The sequence below is a fragment of the Thermobia domestica genome, chromosome 4 (genome assembly GCF_964235325.1).
Source record: "Thermobia domestica chromosome 4, izTheDome1.hap1.1, whole genome shotgun sequence".
NCBI classification, from domain to species: domain Eukaryota; kingdom Metazoa; phylum Arthropoda; class Insecta; order Zygentoma; family Lepismatidae; genus Thermobia; species Thermobia domestica.
In genome coordinates, this window is record NC_137457.1 from 81,641,193 (window position 1) to 81,664,704 (window position 23,512).

A 23,512-nucleotide genomic window follows, 5' to 3' on the forward strand; every position below is an offset into this window, starting at 1 on the left:
CAGATTTCATATTACTGCAAGACTACTCTACTTAGAGGAAAAAGAAATCACGGAACCAGCTGTAATAGATTTAGTGAATTCTACTCGGAAAATGTATCGCCTTTTGTTGCAGCAACTAACAAGTTTCCGATGAGTAGTGAAGAAACAATTTAGTGAAATTTTAACTTGGAATTAATTAGCCAATTATTTAGTCGTAGATAACTTCCTATGTTAGTAGTGTTCTGGATTTGTGTACTTCTTTGCAACTGTATCTCACTTTGCCTCGGGCGAAGCCAATCCTGAGCGATCATTCAGTATACTAAAAGCCATCAAACTTTATATTCGTAGAACAAGGTCGAAGATGAAATTGAGCTCAGCCCCGTAACTTGGGCTTTTTCTTGGAAGACCAAACATTAATTAGACCTCCTAAAATATGTGAAGTTGAGGCCCCCTAGAATAATGATGGCTCGCTGTGGGACGTCATCCTTCATACGGAATGGGCTAACGTGGCCTTAGATGCCGACAGCCCAGAAATCTAATTCCTAATTCCTAGAAATTATTTCTTTTAAGAAACTTTTCAGTCCCATGTAATTGCTTAATAATAATAATAATAATGTGCAATTTTTGTATATTAGCAAGTAGTGTCTGACTAGATGGAAAAATAAACTCTAATACTGTATAAATTGTACGTGTGCCATGAACGTAGAATTAGGAAGAGCCCTTTTGACATTTTCGCGGGTGGAGGGGGGCATGCATTCTTAGTTACGCTACTGTTCTCAAAGCATTCAAGTAATTCGTTTAACAATTACTAAAAAAGTAGAAATCGAATAACTGTGAAATTTTATATAAATTAGAATTTGTGGTGTGATTCATTGTTTCTTTCTTTTTTTTTCCTGGAAGGGAAACAGTGAACGAAACTGATGAGAGGATTTTACTTATGTTGGTGACTCATAGCCTTTCTTAAAACTGTTCGATTTGAGTAAATGTATTAAGTGTGGCAGAGCAAGCATTGATTCAGGAAGCTCCGCTAAAAGACGCCACTTATGTTTTTTTTTTTTGTCACACATAAGCAGAAATGACTAATTTTCAGGTTTATTGTTTCCTTGTCTTGCATAGATGAAACAGATCGAAATGTTTTTGGTTACGTTTCAGTTTCCTTATTTTTATAATCTTATTTAAATTGATATTAATCCTTCCAGAATATGACAACCCTACTATTATTATAAAGGTCGCCATAGACGACTCAGGTCCTAAGTCTTTCATTTGATGTTTATTAGGATCACGCAAGTGGGATATATATATAATATTGTAATGTAAGTACCATAGGTGTTCATTTTACTCCGACCTCAATCACCTTCATTCTCACAGTGAATTGGCCCTCGCCCTCACCTTCGAAGAGAGTTGACCATCGCTCTCGCCTTCGTGTTGGGAATTTGTCCTCGCTCTAGCCTTGACAGTGTCAGTTGGCCCTCGCCCTCGCTGTCCAAGCTTGTCATCGCCCTCGCGTCAGAGAATTTGAGGGTGAGGATACCCTCGAGAGGGCCATCCTCGCAAGGGTAAACTCCTCTGGCTTAGTACGTCCGTTACACCGCTCAATAACTCTTCAACAAAAAAAAGATTAAAATTGTTTTCTGCAATCAACAGCTAGATAATTATCTCGGAGGAGTTCGTTAGTGACAGAAATAAATCATTTCCGGTTAACGTTGATCACTATAGAGCATAGACAGTAACCTCACATTGTATATTTTTTAATCGATTAAGCGTCGCCAGAATATATTTCATTTCCACTCTAATCACTCTGCTAAAACACTAAATGGTAGATCTACTACAACTTCTGGTTTCAATATTAATTGAAGAAATATTGCGTAATTCTCTTTACTGTCTTTACCAGAGTCTATATTATCGTATTTCAATTGATACTAATTCAAATTAGAACGTAGCAACACTAATATTATTCGAGATATCGCCATACACGAATAACATTTATAAGTATTTCATTTTAATTTTATTTCTATTGTCACTAATTACACATTCTTTTTGTTTCCAGGGAGATGAAATCACGGACACATTTATAGCATATGAAAAACTTCTGGGAGGATCTCGAACATAGCCGTTTATATTGTCCATTGGCAGTTGACACAGACTGTTTTCCAACGAACGCATACATCTGTCATAGTACTTTGTAGGCATATTCAGAGGGTTCATGTATCCTCATTGTCTTGTGTAAGTTGTTATAAAAATTATGCTTATGTCATTTGACAAATAAAAAATACAATGTACAAACATATTTTCCTTTAATCAAAATGAAACAAATATATATACATTTAAGTAAGTTTGATTGTTTGTTTGTTTGTTTGTGTGTGTGTGTGTGTGTGTGTGTGTGTATGTGTAGGTGTATGCATGTATGTATGTATGTATGTAACATCGCATGATTATGTTTCAAGGCTAAAGGAGAAGGCAATGATAATGAAGTGATGCAATGAAGAAAGTAGGAGGAAACGAGAATACATCGAGAAAACCAGTGCACATAAAATTTGTCCACCATATCAGGCTTACTTGTTTAAAACTACGCAAACCAACATCACGAAAAATTTTAGTTACAAGGAGCTTGTGTGTTGATTAAATTAAAATTCTCATCTATGCTATTTAAGGATACAACAGGTATCAGCATAAAAATGTAACCTTGCAGATTCAAAATTGAGTAAAAAACTACTTTAACAATTAGAATATATTTGTATTCAAAAATAGGAAAGGAAGTGTTTACTCTGCTGCCTTTCAGGCACAGGGAAAATTCCCCAAAATTACAAAGGTAGATGAACTTCACACTGCACTAAAAAATTTATAGTAAGTACGCCTTCTACACATTAATATTGATGTTAGACATTTTCATTTTCAAAGCTGGGAAAAAGTACTCGTATTTTTTCAAAAACTGATTTTTATTTTCCAACTTCTAAGAGGAAAATGTTTTAACTTCAATATTAATGTGTAGAAGGCGTAATTACTATAAATTGTCCAGTGCAGTGTGAGAGTAATCTACCTTTCTAGTTCCAGGAAAATACTTCCAGCAAGGCAGAAGAATAAGTACTTTTTTCTCATTTTTGAATACTAATAAAATCTCATTTTTGAGTACTTTTTTACTCATTTTTAAAAAAAACCTTCTCATTTTTGAGAAGAGTTTTTCTTTAATTTGAGAGGAAATATTCTCAATTTTTGAGATCGTGTGTTTCTCAGTTTTGCGGCTATCTGAGCATTTCGAATATTTTTCTACTGACTTTAGTTCTCAATTGTGAGGAGAGCATTACTGGTTTTTGAACAAAGAGTTTCTCATTGTTGATTACATTCATCTTATTTTACGGTTAACTTTCTCATTTTTGAGAAAATATGTTCTCGTTATTTTTGAGAAATAGGAGTTTTTCATTTTATTTAAGAATATTTTATCTCGCTTTTAAGAGAATTTTTGCTCAGAAGTGAGTAAAATTTACTCAAATATGAGTACATATCGTTCTTATATTTTGAACACCCATATTTTCTCACTTTTGAGAACAATGTATTCGGAGCTATTCTGAGAACACAATGTTCTCAAATTTGAGTCAATTTTACTCATTTTTAAGTAAGTATTTTTAACAGTGCAGTCCTGTTCATATCTTATATATTTTTTTATGGTGCGCCGCAACGACATTTAAAACGTTGACTTTGGACTACAAAACAATTTATATATATAACTCTTCAATACAGTAAGGGTTCTACAACAATTTTATTAAAAGTAGTAAGAGATTTATTCATTCACTGTTTGTGAATCGCTCTCTTTTAGTTTTACGTCCCACAAGCATGCCTTTAGGCTAAAGGAGTTGGATGAACAATGGAAAGTAAAGAACTTGTGGAATAACAATGTGAGAGGAAACAGGAAAATCTTAAGCTTGAAACAGTCGCATGATCTGAAATCGAACTAGGAACCCAGAGAGTCCTAGACACAAGAACATATTATTTACATTCTGAAACTTTGGTCCATTATTGAAAGAAGAGCCAAAATGATTAGAAAAACGCAACAGAACATGTAACTTCACTGTTCTGATTATTGTGAGTATATCACCTCTAAAAGGGTGTCGTGCTTACCTCATAATTCAACGAAAGAACGTGAGCATAGACAAAACAAAATACAAGTACGCAGTCAATATCTTGTCACCATACCATTCATGCTAGTAGAATATGCTGATGCAGCTAATGGAATCTTCTTTCTTTCTCTCTCTTCTTTAAAAGGGAATCCTAGAAGATTAATAAAGCGCTGATTCTGGCTCGCAGTTTCCTGTCCAAATGTTTAATTTTTACTCATGATGCCATGTAGAAATTTCCTAGAATTATTTTCATTTCCTTTACCAATTCCTCTGCTCCCAATTATAGAATATTCATATGTACCGGTAATATTAGATGCATCAGCTAAAAAGCAGGGACATGGTGAGATTTGCCCCATATTTTAAAAATTTAATTGTAACAGTATTTTAAGACCAGAAAAAATATGTAACCATGTATGAAATATTTAAAAGTTAACCAAAACTAGTGAAAATGCTGTTACACACAAGTTAGTCGAGTTTGCAAGTGTATCCCTTATTTAATTTAAACTTGTACAAACATTATAAACATATCCAGCTTTTTGTCACATGAGGGATATATCAAGAACGTTAGTTATCGCATTCAAAGGAAAATAACGGGATACTGTTATTTACTGATAAAGTGCTCATGAGGCTGGGTCCCAGGCCATGTCAGTTAGTGGTGAATATCATGTTGTCAGTTGGTATTCTCGCAGTTCTCCAAATTCCTCTCATATTCTTATTTCGTCCATTCCTTTTGTAATAATTAACTAACCATCTTTCTTGTTTACCCTACAGGACATACAGTAGGCCGTAAAATTTAACAAATATTTCTTTACGTTTTTAAGTAAACATATGTTAATGTAGTAAAAAGTATTCTATAATTCCTTAATCCCTCTTTCTTTTCATATCACTTTTCTGCTGGAATGTCATTTCGTGCATTGTCATTTTCTTTCGAGTTCCCAGTACCACAGCAGGAATAATTTTTCATCAAACACATAAGCTTTTTTTATAATTGCTTCGAAAATGATCATTTACCCTTCCAATCTATAGATTATTTGGAAGAGATGTCGAACAATTTCTTTAAAAAATGAAGCTTTCCTAACTGTTATGGTTCCATTGATGGGAAGCACATCCGCTTGCAATCTCCATCAAATGCTGGAAGCATGTATTACAATTATAACCATTTCTATTCCATTGTCCTCAAGCAGATTACAGATTTTTATTTGTCGATCTTGGCCGTTATGGAAAACAAAGCGATTGCGAAATATTTTGTAATTCCAGTCTTTATCACTTGTTATAAAGTGGTGTTTTTGGTATTACGAGGGAATAAGAGCTACTCGCAACAAATACTAGAATGGCGTATTTCTCTCTTTTCGAGATGAAGCCTACCCCCTGAAAACTTACTTCATGAAACCATATCCAAACAAAATTTTATAACTTGAGCAAAGGATTTACAATTATCGTTTGTCACGCGCAAGATGTGTTGTCGAGTGTGCCTTCGTCATTATGACAAGCAAATGCATAATTTTAACAAATGCAATTGAAACAGATGAGACAGATGATATAGTGAAATATTTTTGTGTACTTCACTATATTATAATTGATAAAGGAGGTGTTCACCCTGCTACTCTTCTTCATGTACAAGACCCAGTATCAAGACAAGATCATAGACCAGACATTCTAGAGTTCGACAGACCTCAATTGGCAAAAAACGGAGGAACTATTGCAGAACACAACATTCGAGAAGCACTTACAATTTACTTCAATAATCAAGAAAGAATACCCCAGCAAATGAGTGTCGAATAAATTCGAAGTTCGGTATAACATCGTAACATAAAAACCGAATCTATAACTGTTACAATTATAGTGTTCTGGGTGGATATAACGTGGGCTGAATACGTGCCGCCCCTAGCAGATATTCAATGCTTCGGTTTGGTTTCAAATTTTCTACAAGACGACGTAACTTGTTTGTAATCAATTCGTACTTATTGAATATTGAAATGAATGTGAATTTCAGTTTCAACAATAAATAAGAATAAGAACTGTTTTCAAAGAGTATTGCACTTTTTCACAACTGTAAAGAGGAATTATAATTAATGTTCTTATTTCATAAGTGTATTACTGTTTTTAGAAAGGCAGAAACATTTTTTTAAAAAAATCTACATCCCTCCGGGCAGGCATGATCGCAGTAATTTATTTAGCAACGGGTCCAAATTCAGTATGAGAAGAAACTGTGTAAATGTGTAAAACTACATAAATGTGTAAAATTACGTTAAATTTCAAGAAAAGTCGAGATTTCAAGGGATCAAGACCCCAGAGTCCACTCGCTGCGTACGGCCTTGCCCTCGGGGATAATCTTAATTACTACTGACTTCCAGCAAAGGAATACGGGTTATATATAGGGGAAAACAATATACCAAATATTTCGACTCTTTGAACTTTCACATGCTCTAGGATGCACTTACTGAAGTGTGTAAAATTGGCACCATACTTGAGTCTTCAATAAATCTGAAACTGTATGAGAGTTTCTTTAAGAAGTTCTTGAGGTTCTAAATAATAATAATAATACATATCTATTTACTTTTATTCTAGTACTCTTTTTCATTCTTAAGTAATAACAATTTACATAAAATAAAATAAAAATCTTTTGTGTGTAAAATAGAATGAGTGTAGCTCCAGTTATTATTATCTTTTCGTGGTAACACCTACTATTTTCACTCGAAAATAAATTAATTAGTGAAATTAGAGATTACAGAATTAACCTAGGTGCGGATCCAGGACAGACGTCTGGTGGGGCGGTAGGTTGTAATGCTGCTACTTAGAACTACTTTTAAGAGCTCCAAACTCTGGGATGGGCTTAGTAATATTTAAAATAAGAAAGATTCCTCTTCCAGGCTGGCGGGATCCGCCCCTGAATCTACCTACTGTCTAAGAAACTTTTCTCCATTAGCAAAATAAACCCGTTTTCGATATTTCAAACGCATTTTCCAATAATTACATGCATTCGTAAAACCATTATTTGAATTGAAATGAAATTAAATATGAGTTTTATGTCCCACGTTTATGCCAGATTGGCTAAAGGAGGAGACGGTGATGATGAGAAATGAAGGAAATGGTGGAATGAAGAAAGTGAGAGAAAACGGGAAAAACCCGAGAAAACTCACAAAGTTCACTTGGCGCCAGCTGGCATTGAACCAGAGACCCATGCACCAGAGGTGAACGCTCTACCACTGAGCCACGGAACAAAAAGGAAATATAAATTGAATAAAAACTTGCCGTTCGTGTATTAATTCAACCTTTATATTTTAAAGCCAAAGAAAAGTATACATACCTTCTAATCCAATTTCCTTGCTTACGTCTGGCCATAATTTGTTTACTATTTGTGGTAATCAGGATGAGCTTAGTTCCACAATGGACTTCATCAAAAACACAATTTATTAATTCATCAACATCTATTTCCATGTTTATTTTTATTTTTATTTTTAATTTATTTTTATTTTTATTTTAAATTTTTTTTATTTTTATCTCCGCTCCTCGCGACGTCGTCTGCTTACACGCACAGCAAACAGTCTTCTCTCACGTAGCGCTCAATTCCTCTGCAGAAGACTCTCCATTGCCACGAATTCGGACGAGCAGTCCCAGCACGATGGGATCGCTCGCATTCGCATTTTTTCTTCGGTTTTCACAATTCGCAGGTCGGAAATCGTCGAGGCACTCCAATTTATTTACACGTGCTGGGAAATTCGCTTTCACGTTCGCAATTGCATTAGGAAGCAATGGAGGTGCGGCTTAAGACAAATGAAAAGAGAGAGAGAGAAAGAATAAGAGATCACGTGTGCCCGGGCAGGTGTTTAATTGGCCCTCGCTGTTCCTCCTATGAAACGATTAAAAGCCATTTCAAGCAGCCAGAGAAAAGTACCAACAGTCACGTCGGTTGCAACAATGCCCCCGGGTGTTTCTGACTGCCGTATACGGTTGTCCGATCATAGCCCTTGTTCTTCGTGCGCAGAGTCATTCGAAGAACTGAAAACGTACTCTGTACACAATCAGTTTATGATTGTGAACTCGGAAAGCCTGGTACTTCTGCTTGTCAAGCACAAAAGGTGGGAGAAAAAAGCACGTGTAGAATGTGAAGAGGGTGCAACAGTGACTGATACCTGTAAGAAACACATTCATTTGTAGTTCGTGCACATTCCGCCTGTAGCGCTTCTTTGGCAGAACGTATATTGTAACTCTATAACTCTTGTACACCGCTTGTAGGCCTATTGGCGTATGTGGCCACCGAAACTATGTTGTCAGCTCTGATTGCGATAAGGCACTGCTGTGCTGCTTTTGCTTTTCTTTTTTGTCCTTTGTCATTTGTGAGACGCCAAACATGTTGTTTTTGCTTGTTGCACGCGCTGAGCGGGTTCCTGCGGAGCGAAATATTTAAGAAGTTAATTACATATCCTTGTTTACGATAGAAATATGATAAGTACTTTGAATTATAATACGGTTTTAAATTGGTAAACTATTGGAAATAATACGAAAATAAAGCTGTACTTTGCAGTAAATGTATATTAGTTGAGGACGTAGCTACTGACAGTGTTGCAGGCACGTAGTCAGGATTTCGTGAAGGGGGAGAGGGTCCGTGACATGAAAAACTGTGGTCGTCAGAAAAGGGGCTCGCTCACTCTAAACTGTTTCTCTGCAACATATATTGCTTTGTTTAAACCAAGATTTCGAAATGGGGGGCGGGACATGAAATTCTGAAAGCACAGGAGCTCGATCAATCTAAACTACTTTACTATCAACAGATATTGGTTTGTTAGAACAATGAAATGAGGATATATTGGCAAGTATTTTAATAAGAAACTATGAAGAAATTTCGAGAAAATTAATAAAAAAAAGTATTGAAAAAGATTTTGAAATATTTACGTCCTTCTCCTGTTCATTCAAATATAACAATTTTACTTTCGTTATGACCTCAATTATTATAAAAAGTACATACTGAATACTATCTTGTAAACTATCTTTTAATATAAATAAAATAAAGTTTGTTTGTTTGTGTGTTTGTCTGTCTGTCTGTCTGTGTGCGGCCTGGAGACCAGACGAGTGGACCGAGAGTTACCAAATTTTGGTCAGGGATACCTTGGCCCAGGCCCCAGATCAAGACGAAGCTTTTTTTTTAATTTCGAAACAGTGAGGTGTCAAGGGGCGTTTAACGGAACCTGCTTGGTAACCAGACAAATTGACCGAGAGTTAGCAAATTTTAGTCACGAATACTCTGGTCCATGCTCCAGACCAGAGTTAAACGCTTTTGTCGAAATTCGAACCAGGGGTATCTCAAGGGGCGTTAACCGGGACATGTAAAAGTAGTAGAAAATGACCGATATTTATTTATTTATTTAACAATCACCAAATACAGCTCAGAGGCCATTTTACATTGAATATCAACAACATTAACTGTGAAAAGGATTTGGGAAGGTATCGGCCAGGGCCTGTTTAGTAGGTGCTATCCCGGCATTTGCCTGGTAGGACTGAGGGAAACCCTGTAAAACCTCAGTCAGGATGGTAGGCAGCGGGATTCAAAGCAACGACCTCCCGAATGTGAAGACAACGCTCTACTATTTCAGCTATTAGTGTCGAATTCATATTTTCGCGGTCGCTGAAATCAATGGTGAAACTCAAGTCGCATAACTTCCAAATTCACGATATTCGGCTCCGGGCCGGGGGTCACCGGAGAGAGATACCAAGACATATAAAAGTAATCCAAAATGACCGATATTAGTGTCAAATCCATAGTTTTCGCGATTGCTGAGATCAGTGGTGATACTCCTACAGGCGTTGACTTCCAAATACAGCCCCTGTGCGAAGCATGTGTATATTCAACTAATTTTACAATATATGCGTTCCTTTCTCTGTTGGATGAAATGCTAACAGAACTTTCTTTCAAAATATTTTTTTTGTTTTTATTATTCCGTCAACTACTGTCGGTTCCAAATGACAGGTTAAAGGAGCAACAGAAAATTGTACTTGAATTAAGATGTTTGATAGTGCAAGGATGCGATGACGAAAAGTTATGATTAAAAATGTCCACGCTGTTATGCTTTCCAAAGCTTGAAATCTCCCTGACTAGTAGCAGGAATTCTGAGAATTAAATAACTTTCTTTGAAATTTCAAATTCCCTGACTCTTCCAGAACACCTCGCTTACCTCGCCCCCATATTGCAAGTACTACAAATCTCCTCATAGGAAAGAGTAAAGACAAGCTTCCTGTAGTTTTCTATTTAATTTTTAACGCTGGTCCTTCTTTTTGTCATTTCATTTTGTTTTATCCTTCCTTATTTGTTTCATTTCTGGTCTCGAAGGGTGGTTCCGGACCCTCACGGACCCTCCTTGGTTATATGCCTGAGTGTTGATTATAAAATTTTCTCGTGGAAGAATTTTATTACACTAGAGGTGAAAAGGAGTACTGCAAAAATACATGTAATTCATATTGAGCACGAGAGGAGACAATGTTCATTTCAGATTTTCCAGTGCGGTGGGAATGAATAAACGATGACTAAATATAGTACTGTGAAAATTCTGGTAACTCATATTGAGCACGCTCAGGAAATGCCCTACAGAGAATTTCGAAGCTCTAGGCCCAAGAGCCACCTCTCTAATCATCACTGACTGCAATTTCAATAATATGTTTTATGGTCTTATGTCCGTGTTCCCATCCTTCCCCCCCCTCCAACTGTATACTTCATACTTTTCCTATTCCAAATTTTTGTGCTAGTTTTCTGCCGAAATCTTGAGTTTTGTACTCTCATCGGTTTCGAGTTAATTAATTATTTAAATTTAGGATTCCCTTTCTGCATCGAGGTTATATGAGACGTAGACTCAAAGATTATAATGACATTCAAACACTGTAATCGTCCAAATTTTGTAAGAGACTCCCACTGGGAGTCGAACGTGTGACTACGTGCACGAAAGGCGCGCGTGCTAGCTACTAGAACATCGAAAATGGCGTTACCATTTTCGATTCTCTTCAAAATTAAGTTGTATCCACATATTACAAGTTGTGTGTACTTCCAATTCTAACTTCTTTTTAAATTGTATCAAAAGTATCACTATTCGTCTTAGCACTAATGAGAACTACGGATTCGCCTTTAATATGCGTCATTTTTGATTACTTTTAAAATGTCACTCTTCCCGATTCTTCAGGGATAAACTTGAACGGCATGGAAACAGTCATTATCTATATCAGCTTCTGACCCGAAAACTATGGATTCAACACGAATATCGATCATTACAATTATTTTTAAAATGTCAGCTCTCCCATCCCACTCCTTGGGATGCTAGGGTTTCCTTACACTCCCGAATATTTCTTTCCAGATTGTAAGACATATATTTATCAAATTTAGTTGGAATTAAACCAAGTGTTACATAATTATGTAGGAAAAAATGTTTTAAAATTAATTGAGGTGACTCTTGAACTGGAAGTGGCAGAAATCAACGACTTCCGGTTTAAGATTGATCACTGTAGAGTTGTCTAGAAGCTGTTTCTGAAAATCGGTTAAGCGTCTTAAGAATGCATATTATCTCTGTTCTTAACATGCAACTAAAACAGGAAGTGGTAGCGATTAACTACTTCCTGTTTTTAACGTTGATTGCTATGGAAGAAAAACTGTAATAGATAACAAAACGCTGTCTTCCATAATCGATTAAACGTCCGTTCTCAACTCCATCCTTAACCCTATACTAAAACTGGAAGTGGTAGACATCAACCCTTTTCGGTTTTAACGTTGATCACTGCAGAGCAGAAACCGTAACCCGGTTTTCTAGAATCGACTAAGAATACACTTCATCTTCATCCTTTACCCACTACTAAAACTGGAACTGGTAGATATCAACCTCTCTACGGAAGTAGATAGCAGGACGCAGTTTTCTGCAATCAAATAAGCATCCCAAGAATATAATTGTGTCACCAATCCAATCCCTCTAATAACACCGGAAGTTGTATAAATCTACTATCACTTTCTATTTCATTATTAATAAAGAAAATATTGTGTGAGCCTCCTTAGTGTCTTTACCAGAGTTTATTCAATATCAGCCTTCGTCTGGATGAAGGCTTTGCCCTCAGACCCGCAAATTTGTTCGGTATAACGCTTTGCATCTCAAACCTGCAATTATCAGTGTTTGCTCGTTTTACAGCCTCGTACTTCACATACCTGCAAGTATACTGAATTTGAGTTGAAATACCTGGGGGCTTTGCTCCCAGACCACCGTGTTTGTTCGGTCTATGGCCTTGCACTTTATATATCTAGAAGCATACCAATTTCGGTTCAAATACCACGTTTCATGTCTTGAACTTTACGAGATCCCGAGATATAAACATCTTAGTATAATAATAATTGTAGTAAACACCTTTATTCTCTTCCAAACCCTTTCTTCCCTTCTAGATCACAATCAAAAACTCTGAAGTATGTGTCTAATAATTGGGATTACAGAGTAAGATTTATAATAATATTGTAGAGTTAGAACTTTGGTCATAGGCGTGCCCACCTAAAATTTTCTGGAGGGGACAGTACCCTTTACTCAACATTGTAGGCCAAATTTAAAGAAAGGCGAATGTCATTGCACACCCAATTAATTTTCAAAATGTCGCATAACATGAATTAAAGTGCTGCAATTTAGGATAGATAAATCCTATCAATGGTGATAACAGGTTCTATTCCAGCGGCACAAACAATCCTATTTATGGTACTGTTGACAATATTTATTAAAATTAATGGGATTCCCAGGGCGATGATATTAATTTGTAGGTTTCATGGCAGTACAATGAAGCCAGTTCAGTGGCTAAGCATATTATTCAAGTTCGTGGTTTCATTTATGATTTGTATTGTTTCCCATTTTGACACTGAAATTGTTTCTTTAAGTGTCCTGTTAAAAATTTCCATCCTCTGATAATATTTCTAGCCAAATGCGCCCAAGAAACGTAGATTCTTCATTAAAAAAACCGCAAAACCACAGCTGCAGATCCTGAAGATGTGTTGACAATTCCGTCAGTCTTCATCTTTTGCAACGTACAGAGAATTTCTTCATAATGCTAAACAACTCCCGTAATTAGACTGTCTACAAATTCACCTAGTGGGACATAAGGATATAATGTTTACAATGTTTAAGACGAGACAACAAGCATGAGCCTCGATTACAGCAGAAAATCATGACTTCACTAAAAGTTACTGCGAAAACAGTACTTATAGTTCGTGCACCCACTTCAAAAAGTTTCTCACTACTTCTGATGCACTACAGACACCCTCAATCACAACATTAGTACTATGAGCTCCACAATGTACGTATAAAGCAAAGTAATAAGGGGGATACCCTACCGCAGTCTTAATTATCCAATTTAGGTTCCCATGGACCATAGTGAATGAATCAGGGATGCTTTGGCCCGGATTGCGTCACCTATTGAAATTTTGCTTATGTTTATTCAAGGGCAGCACGCTGGTTGCAAATGAATCAGAGGTACCTTGGGCAGGCTATGACGTCATTGAATTGGGAATATTGGATCAGAGGTCGTGATGATTCTTTCAAATTACTAAAAATATGGTCTTGATGATTCATTACGTTATGAAATAGTACAGGTTTACGAATGCTTGATATTTTTTGTTCCCTTTAATGCCATAAAATTTGGAGATTCTTATCCCTTTATATGAGATGGACTAACACTGGTGCAAATGAAATCTTTAGTTTTACGTCACACGGCAATTTCCGGTTAGGCTAAAGGAGACGATGATGATGAGAAATGAATGAAAGTGTGCGAGAAAATGGGAGTATCCTGTGCATAATGTTGCCCACGACAAAACTATTTTCGCGGGATTTGAACCAGGAACCACATACAGAAAAGGTGAACGCTCTACCACTGAGCCACCGCACCTCTACTGGTATGAATGAATTAGACGTATTTTTTCGAGCTAATATGTTCGTTTGACGTCACTAAACGTCACGGAATTTTTAGCTTGGAGCTTATGATGGTTTTTCGTTCCCTTTTATGGGTATAAAATTACCAAAACAAGGTTTGATATCTTTCTTAATGACCTATTACATTATGAATTAGTAGACCCAGTAATAGTTTAAATTAGTATTAGTATTAATATGAAACTCGAAAACTTTGGAGTTCCTTCGTGACTAACCGGTTAGCGTATGCGTCTTTAACGTGGGAGACCAGGGTTCGATTCCCGGAAGGAGCTCATGCGGTTCGGATTTCACGTTAATTAGCAGGTTCTATTTTTGCTGCTGAACGGGAGTTAAATTCAACTCTAAAACTTTGGGAGGAATATTTGATTTTTGGTTGTTATTCCTTTGATGAAATGGACTAACACTGTGCAAATGAAATCTTTAGTTTTACGTCCCACGATTATGCCGTTTAGGCTAAAGGAGACGGTGACGATGAGAAATGAATAAATTGGTGGGAGGAAACTGGAGCATAATGTTATCCACCACAAAAGTACTTTCGCGGGGTTTGAACCAGGGACCACATACAGCAGAGATGGACGATTTACCACTGAGCCACCGCACCCCTACTGGTATGAATGAATTAGAGGTATTTGGTGCTAACTAATATGCTCATTTGACGTCACTGAACTGGGATGTTTAGCTTGGAGGTTATGATGGCTTTTTCGTTCCCTTTTATGGGTATAAAATTACTAAAAAAAGGTTTGATCCCTTTCTTGACGATCTATTACATTATGAATTAGTAGACCCAGTAATAGTATAAATTAGTATTAGTATTAATATGAAAATCGAAAACTTTGTATTTTCTCCGTGGCTAACCGGTTAGCGTATGTGCCTCTAACGTGGGAGACCAGGGTTCGATTCCCGGAAGGAGCTCATGCGGTTTGGATTTCAAGTTAATTAGTAGGTTTTATCTTTGCTGATGAACGATACGTTAAACTCAAAATCAACTTAACTCGAAAACTTTGGGAGGAATACTTGATTTTGATTAAGGTTTAGTTTTCATTCACGGGACTTATGGGACTCGAACCACGATATTCAATTGTCAAAAAGTGTGTCCAGGAAAGCATACATTTATTGAGACGCATAAAAGAGGGGGAGGGGCGATCCCCAATCTGGTGAACAACAATAATTTATATCGTATTCGTTTGTGGGTTAAATAAAATTGTTGGAAAGATTTAAAAAGTTTCTTCTTGTATTGACTTATAATCATATGTTGAAAAGGAAATGTCAGCCATATCGTGTTACCTATGCTTACGTATTCGTTGTCACAGTATCGTTGGCATTGTTTGTTCGAACAAATACGGTGTTTAATTGTCAAATAGTGTGTAATGGTTTACTTTGAAAAAATATATTCATTCTTTGAGAAGGAGAAAAGGGATGAGATGAGGTTATTTTGGACCTAATTAGTACCTATCGTTTTTGTCTGTGACGTTACATTTACTTTTCGCTTAAATCTGATTGTTTCATTGTAATAACGATTAATCTACTTATGTAACGAGATAACATTGAGGAGTTATTTCTTATGACAAAACAAGAACATATATATGTAATGGTTTACTTTGGAAGAATATATTCATTCCTAGAGAAGGTAAAAGAAGGAAGTGATGAGCTGACTTCGAACCTAGTTACTGCCTTTTATTCCCGTTCGTGGATAAATAATAATGACGTTACATTTACTTTTTTCTTAAGTCTGATTAGTTCATTGTAATAACTCTTATAAAACATTGTCATTGATTTGAACGATTTAAACGTTCAGCGTTTGTGTTTAGTTTAATTAGTAAGGGCTTAGCTGATGGAAAACTGTTCCGACAGTACTTGTTATATGCTTCTTATATGTTGTTTAGGTTCATGATTAAAATGTTCTCAATATTGTGTAATATTTCTAAGCTTGATTGGTTCTTTATTACAGTATATGGATGCGTATAGGCTTTTATAGAGCAAGGGTACATGGACGAACGTGATTGGTACTAACTTTTTGTGGGTTAATTTGGCAGAACCAAAGTCATGGTCCCCAGAACTAATGTTAGTATTTGATCCCCTAAAATTGCTAAAGATATAATTTGGGAAGGTTTCTAGCCTCATGTATTCTCTTTATTACGTTACAGCCATGCACGGTCTATATTTAGTCTCCGAAGATCATGAGTTTGATTCTCGATGAAAGTTTATATGACTTTGATATTAACTTAAATTCTTAGGCTGTTTAGGATTTATGCTCTACAGAGACGTTGTCTGAGTTCATCAAAGTAGAGTTTGCTGTTACTTTATTTACATATAATGAGGATATGCGTACGTAAATGCACTCATCTTAAGCTTTTTGATAAGAGAGAACCACGATACTTTAAGGTTACCTTGTTGGTCTCGGTGTTAGTTTGTGTAATTTATATCTTAATTAACATTGACGGTTAAGTTAAAATCATCTCAAAATATTTTAGCCAAAATTTTTCAGTGAGTGCAAAGAGGGAATTGTTTCACGGTTAACCACCAAACGCTATCCGGTTTTTAACCATTCGATTAAAAAATATCGGTTTTTAACTATTCGATTAACAAATAAGCGGTTTTTAACTATTCGATTACATTTTGAGTCCACTAGTTTCCAGTTATTACAAAAGTTCAAGTGAAAATTTTTTTCGAACTGAAATTTTTCACATCAAAAATATTCAAACTGAAATTTTCGAATTAAAAACATCAAACTAAACTTTTCGAACAAACAAGTTGAAATCAATATTTTCGAATTCAAATTTTCAAACAAAAGAAATCAAACTGAAATTTTCGAATTATAAACATCGAACCAAAATGTTCGAACAAAAATTTGAAATAAAACTTTTCGAATTCAACTTTTGAAACCAAATAATTTCACACTGAAATATTTTGAACTAGAAATTTTAAACTGAAATTTTCGAACCAAAAATATTTCATACCGATTTTTAGAACTAGAAAGTTGAAACTAAAATTTTCGAACAATAAAAATTCAAATAAAACTTTTCGAATTCACTATTTTTCAAACCACACAATTTCACACTGAAATTTTTGAACTAGACATTTTAAATTAAAATTTTCGAAAAATGAAATCAAAATTATCGAACCAAAACACCTCAGTACAAGTTTTTGAACTAGAAAGTTGAAACTAAAAGTTTCGAATTCAAATTTTTGAAAACAAAATGTTTCACACTGAAATTTTTGAACTAGAAATTTTAAGCTAAATTTATTCGAAAAATGATATCAAAATTTTCGAACTAAAACATTTCAATCCAAATTTTAGAACTAGAAAGTGGACTCTAAAATTTTCGAATTAAAAGTTTCAACCTGTTTTCGAACTAAAATTTTTTGTAACGAAATTTTCCAATGAAATTTTTGGACCTAAAATTTCAAACGAAAATTGTCGAACTAAAAGTTAAAGTTTCGAACAAAAGAAATAATTCGAAATTTTCAAACAAACTTCTTGAAAATATTTAACCATAGCCGTTTACTGATTTTAAAATTTTAATTGTCTTGAAGAAATATTTGGAACTAAGTTTTGATAGATAAACCGTTTGGTAAGCCATAGCCAGACCGAGACATTGATATTGCTTGAAATGAAGTTTAATCAAGCTTTATTTCATCAGACAGTACTAACTTACGTTCCGTTTTAGTGAATTTTTGTTTCATATCAACGACCAACCATAATCGGACTTTTTTTTCGTATCATCATGAAAGCACGCAAAGCTGTATAGAACGGTTACAGGCGTTACGCTACGTAAAAACCCGAATCCCTACCACAGGACAAACATAAACGCATATTTTTCAAGACCTTGAATCGAACCTGGGACAATTTTTAGAGAAGGTTACTTACCACCTCTCCTGCAATAACAAAGTACAACTCAAGATAAGTTGAATGGTTGGATTTCGTAATAAAAACAAATGCGATTTCCTGTGGCAAGGTCGGTTAAGATGATTTCTGCAAGAGTTCATCTCTCAAAATTTAGTCCCAAATATTTCTTCAAGACAATTAAAATTTTAAAATCAGTAAACGGCTATGGTTAAATATTTTCAAGAAGTTCGTTTGAAAATTTCGAATTATTTCTTTTGTTCGTAACTTTAACTTTCAGTTCGACAAATTTGGTTTGAAATTTTAGGTCCAAAAATTTCATTTGAAAATTTCGTTATAAAAATTTTTAGTTCGAAATCAGGTTGAAACTTTTAATTCGAAAATTTTAGTGTCTACTTTCTAGTTCTAAAATTTGGATTGAAATGTTTTCGTTCGAAAATTTTGATTCCAATTTTCGAAAAAAATTAGCTTAAAATTTCGTTCAAAAATTTCAGTGTGAAACATTCTGGTTTCAAAAAATTGAATTCGAAAATTTTAGTTTCAAATTTCTAGTTCAAAAATTTGGACTGAAATGTTTTGGTTCCTAAATTTTGATTTCATTTTTCGAAAATTTTAATTTAAAATTTCTAGTTCAAAAATTTCAGTGTGAAATTGTGTGGTTTGAAAAATATTGAATTCGGAAAGTTTTATTTCAATTTTTTTGTTCGAAAATTTTAGTTTCAACTTTCTAGTTCTAAAAATTAGTTTGAAATGTTTTTGATTCGAAAATTTTAGTTTAGAATTTCTAGTTCAAAATATTTCAGTGTGAAATTGTTTGGTTTCAAAAGCTGAATTCGAAAAGTTTTATTTCAAATTTTTGTTCGAACATTTTGGTTCGATGTTTATAATTCGAAAATTTCAGTTTGATTTCTTTTGTTTGAAAATTTGAATTAGAAAATATTGATTTCAACTTGTTTGTTCGAAAAGTTTAGTTTGATGTTTTTAATTCGAAAATTTCAGTTTAAATATTTTTGATTTGAAAAATTTCAGTTCGAAAAAAAATTTCACTTGAACTTTTGTAATAACTGGAAACTAGTGGACTCAAAATGTAATCGAATAGTTAAAAACCGCTTATTTGTTAATCGAATAGTTAAAAACCGATATTTTTTAATCGAATGGTTAAAAACCGGATAGCGTTTGGTGGTTAACCGTGAAACAATTCCCTCTTTGCACTCACTGAAAAATTTTGTCTAAAATATTTTGAGATGATTTTAACTTAACCGTCAATGTTAATTAAGATATAAATTACACAAACTAACACCGAGACCAACAAGGTAACCTTAAAGTATCGTGGTTCTCTCTTATCAAAAAGCTTAAGATGAGTGCATTTAGGTACGCATATCTTCATTATATGTAAATAAAGTAACAGCAAACTCTACTTTGAAGAGCTCAGACAACGTCTCTGTAGAGCATTAATCCTAAACAGCACAAGAATTTAAGTTAATATCAAAGTCATAAACTTTCATCGAGAATCAAACTCATGACCTTCGAAGACTAAATATAGACCGTGCATGGCTATAACGTAATAAAGAGAATACATGAGGCTAGAAACCTTCCCAAATTATATCTTTAGCAATTTTAGGTGATCAAATACTAACATTAGTTCTGGGGACCATGACTTTGGTTCTGCCAAATTAACCCACAAAAAGTTAGTACCAATCACGTTCGTCCATGTACCCTTGCTCTATAAAAGCCTATACGCATCCATATACTGTAATAAAGAACCAATCAAGCTTAGAAATATTACACAATATTGAGAACATTTTAATCATGAACCTAAACAACATATAAGAAGCATATAACAAGTACTGTCGGAACAGTTTTCCATCAGCTAAGCCCTTACTAATTAAACTAAACACAAACGCTGAACGTTTAAATCGTTCAAATCAATGACAATGTTTTATAAGAGTTATTACAATGAACTAATCAGATTTAAGAAAAGAGTAAATGTAACGTCATTATTATTTATCCACGAACGGGAATAAAAGGCAGTAACTAGGTTCGAAGTCAGCTCATCACTTCCTTCTTTTACCTTCTCTAGGAATGAATATATTCTTTCAAAGTAAACCATTACATATATATGTTCTTGTTTTGTCATAAGAAATAACTTCTCAATGTTATCTCGTTACATAAGTAGATTAATCGTTATTACAATGAAACAATCATATTTAAGCGAAAAGTAAATTTGACATCACAGACGAAAACGATAGGTACTAATTAGGTCCAAAATAACCTCATCCCATCCCTTTTCTCCTTCTCAAAGAATGAATATATTTTTTCAAAGTAAACCATTACACACTATTTGACAATTAAACACCGTATTTGTTCGAACAAACAATGCCAACGATACTGTGACAACGAATACGTAAGCATAGGTAACACGATATAGCTGACCTTTCCTTTTCAACATATTTTTATAAGTCAATACAAGAAGAAACTCTTTAAATCTTTCCAACAATTTTATTTAACCCACAAACGAATACGATATAAATTATTGTTGTCAATCAGATCCGGGATCGCCCCTCCCCCTCTTTTATAAGTCTCAATAAATGTATGCTTTTCTGGACACACTTTTTGACAATTGAATATCGTGGTTCGAGTCCCATAAGTCCCGTGAATGAAAACTATACCTTAATCAAAATCAAGTATTCCTCCCAAACTTTTCGAGTTAAGTTGATTTTGAGTTTAACGTATCGTTCATCAGCAAGGAAAAAACCTACTAATTAACGTGAAATCCAAACCGCACGAGCTCCTTCCCGGAATCGAACCTTGGTCTCGCACGTTAAAGGCACATACGCTAACCGGTTAGCCAAGGAGAAAATCCAAAGTTTTCGAGTTTCATATGAATACTAATTTATACTATTACTGGGTCTACTAATTCATAATGTAATAGATCGTCAAGAAAGGGATCAAACCTTGTTTTGGTAATTTTATACCCATAAAAGGGAACGAAAAAGCCATCATAACCTCCAAGCTAAACATCCCAGTTCAGTGACGTCAAACGAACATATTGGTTCGCACCAAATACCCCTAATTCATTCATACCAGTAGGGGTGCGGTGGCTCAGTGGTAAATCGTTCACCTCTGCTGTATGTGGTCCCTGGTTCAAACCCCGCGAAAGTACTTTTGTGGTGGATAACATTATGCTCCAGTTTCCTCCCACCAATTTATTCATTTCTCATCGTCACCGTCTCCTTTAGCCTAAACGGCATAAGCGTGGGAAGTAAAACAAAAGATTTCATTTGCACAGTGTTAGTCCATTTCATCAAAGGAATAACAACCAAAAATCAAGTATTCCTCCCAAAGTTTTAGAGTTGAATTTAACGTCCCGTTCAGCAGCAAAAATAGAACCTGCTAATTAACGTGAAATCCGAACCGCATGAGCTCCTTCCGGGAATCGAACCCTGGTCTCCCACGTTAAAGACGCATACGCTAACCGGTTAGTCACGAAGGAACTCCAAAGTTTTCGAGTTTCATATTAATACTAATACTAATTTAAACTATTACTGGGTCTACTAATTCATAATGTAATAGGTCATTAAGAAAGATATCAAACCTTGTTTTTGTAATTTTATACCCATAAAAGGGAACGAAAAACCATCATAAGCTCCAAGCTAAAAATTCCGTGACGTTTAGTGACGTCAAACGAACATATTAGCTCGAAAAAATACGTCTAATTCATTCATACCAGTAGAGGTGCGGTGGCTCAGTGGTAGAGCGTTCACCTTTTCTGTATGTGGTTCCTGGTTCAAATCCCGCGAAAATAGTTTTGTCGTGGGCAACATTATGCTCAGGATACTCCAACTTTCTCCCACATTTTCATTCATTTCTCATTGTCGTCATCTTTCCGGCAATATCCGTGGGACGCAAAACTAAAGATTTCATTTGCACCAGTGTTAGTCCATCTCATCAAAGGGATAACAATCTCCAAATTTTATGCCATAAAAGGGAACGAAAAATAAAAAATAAATAAACCTGTACTATTTCATAACGTAATGAATCATCAAGACCATATTTTTTAGTAATTTGACAGAATCATCATGACCTCTGATCCAATACTCCCAATTTAGTGACGTCATAGCCTGGCCAAGGTACCTCTGATCCATTTGCAACAGCGTGCGGCCCCTGAATAAGCATAAGCAAAATTTCAATACGTGACGCAATCCCGGGCCAAAGCATCCCTGATTCATTCACTATGGTCCATGGGGACCCTTAATTAGATTATTAAGAGTGCGGTAGTGTATCCTTCTTACTACTAGCATGAAGTTGCTGTTTACATATGATAGATGGAATACTAACCCCAGAGCCGTCACTCGTATTTCCAGGGCCATCATAAATTTGTCCACTGAGTTGAGCAATTGAAAGCTGGAGTCTCACCATCTCATCCAGAGTAACTGAAGCTATAAACTCACCAGTAGTTTTTTGATATACTGTAGAACACAAGAAAACTTTCATGGGAACAGAGATCTTCATTAACTTACCTGGCACAAATACTTAATTGCTCTTCGCCATTCACATCACGGGATCTATCAGAGATGATAGAGAACAGAAGAGGGTTTTGAGATTTGATTTTGTTACATATATGAAAATCAATTTCTTTTCTTAAGGTTCCGAGATTTCGTTCTGGCTTTTAAAATTCATGAAATTACATCTCTTCATGTGTCCCTTTATCCGGCTCTTCAATTGTGGGAAATCTTCAGAGCAAAGGCTCATCAACTGAAATAAATTCCTGAATCGGGAGTCATGTTCTCTAAATGCGAGTCCTTGTCTTGCAAGATAACGTATACTTGAAATTACATTTTTTCCCCAGGAATTTCCTGGCTTTCAGTTGTTCATCTAAAATTTCTCTGTTTAATTGGTTTTCTATTGGATTTTTTTCTCTGCGTGTAGCTCAGTACACCTAGTTTATGGCATTATGAAGTATCGTGTATGCTTTATTTCTCTTTAGCCTTCTTCCAGTTGCAAAATCCTACAGTAGAGAAATCGTCTTCCATGGTTTTAGTAAGAATTTTTTTAAAACAAAATTCAAGATGTCCATACAGAAAAACAGAAAATGACGTTAATTTTGTTTGGATAGACGTGCAGCCACGGAAGGAACCAAGTTGGCACAAATTTCAATGTTCGACCTTTCAGGTACTGTTGTGGAAACTTTGTAGGTAACACTAAAGATTCATTGGGCTTTGAAAGGTTCGAAGGGTGGGGAAAATCTGAACTACTTGCTAGACGTGGAGATTGAAAGGTTTCTTTCTATAGACACTAATGGGGATGGTGACCAATACAAGATTTGAATTTCCATTGTCAGTTTCAGGTTGTAATCCATCAGCTGAACTATCATTCAAATTATTTTTTTCTCTTCTTTTCTTCAACAATGGCACTGATTTGGCCCACGTGCTGTCTTCTTTGCTTTTTCTTACGACAAATTGATCTATTTCAAAGAATAAAACAACACTAAAGAGAAACAAGAAATGAAAAACTTCATATCAACATTATATTCACAGTAACACATAAAAACAGCTGTCTAGATAACGTTACTGTTAGAGAAAAACGCTGCAAAACATGTCCTTTCAAAACCAGTGGCGCACTTGCTCATAGACCAGTTGACCAAGTTCAAC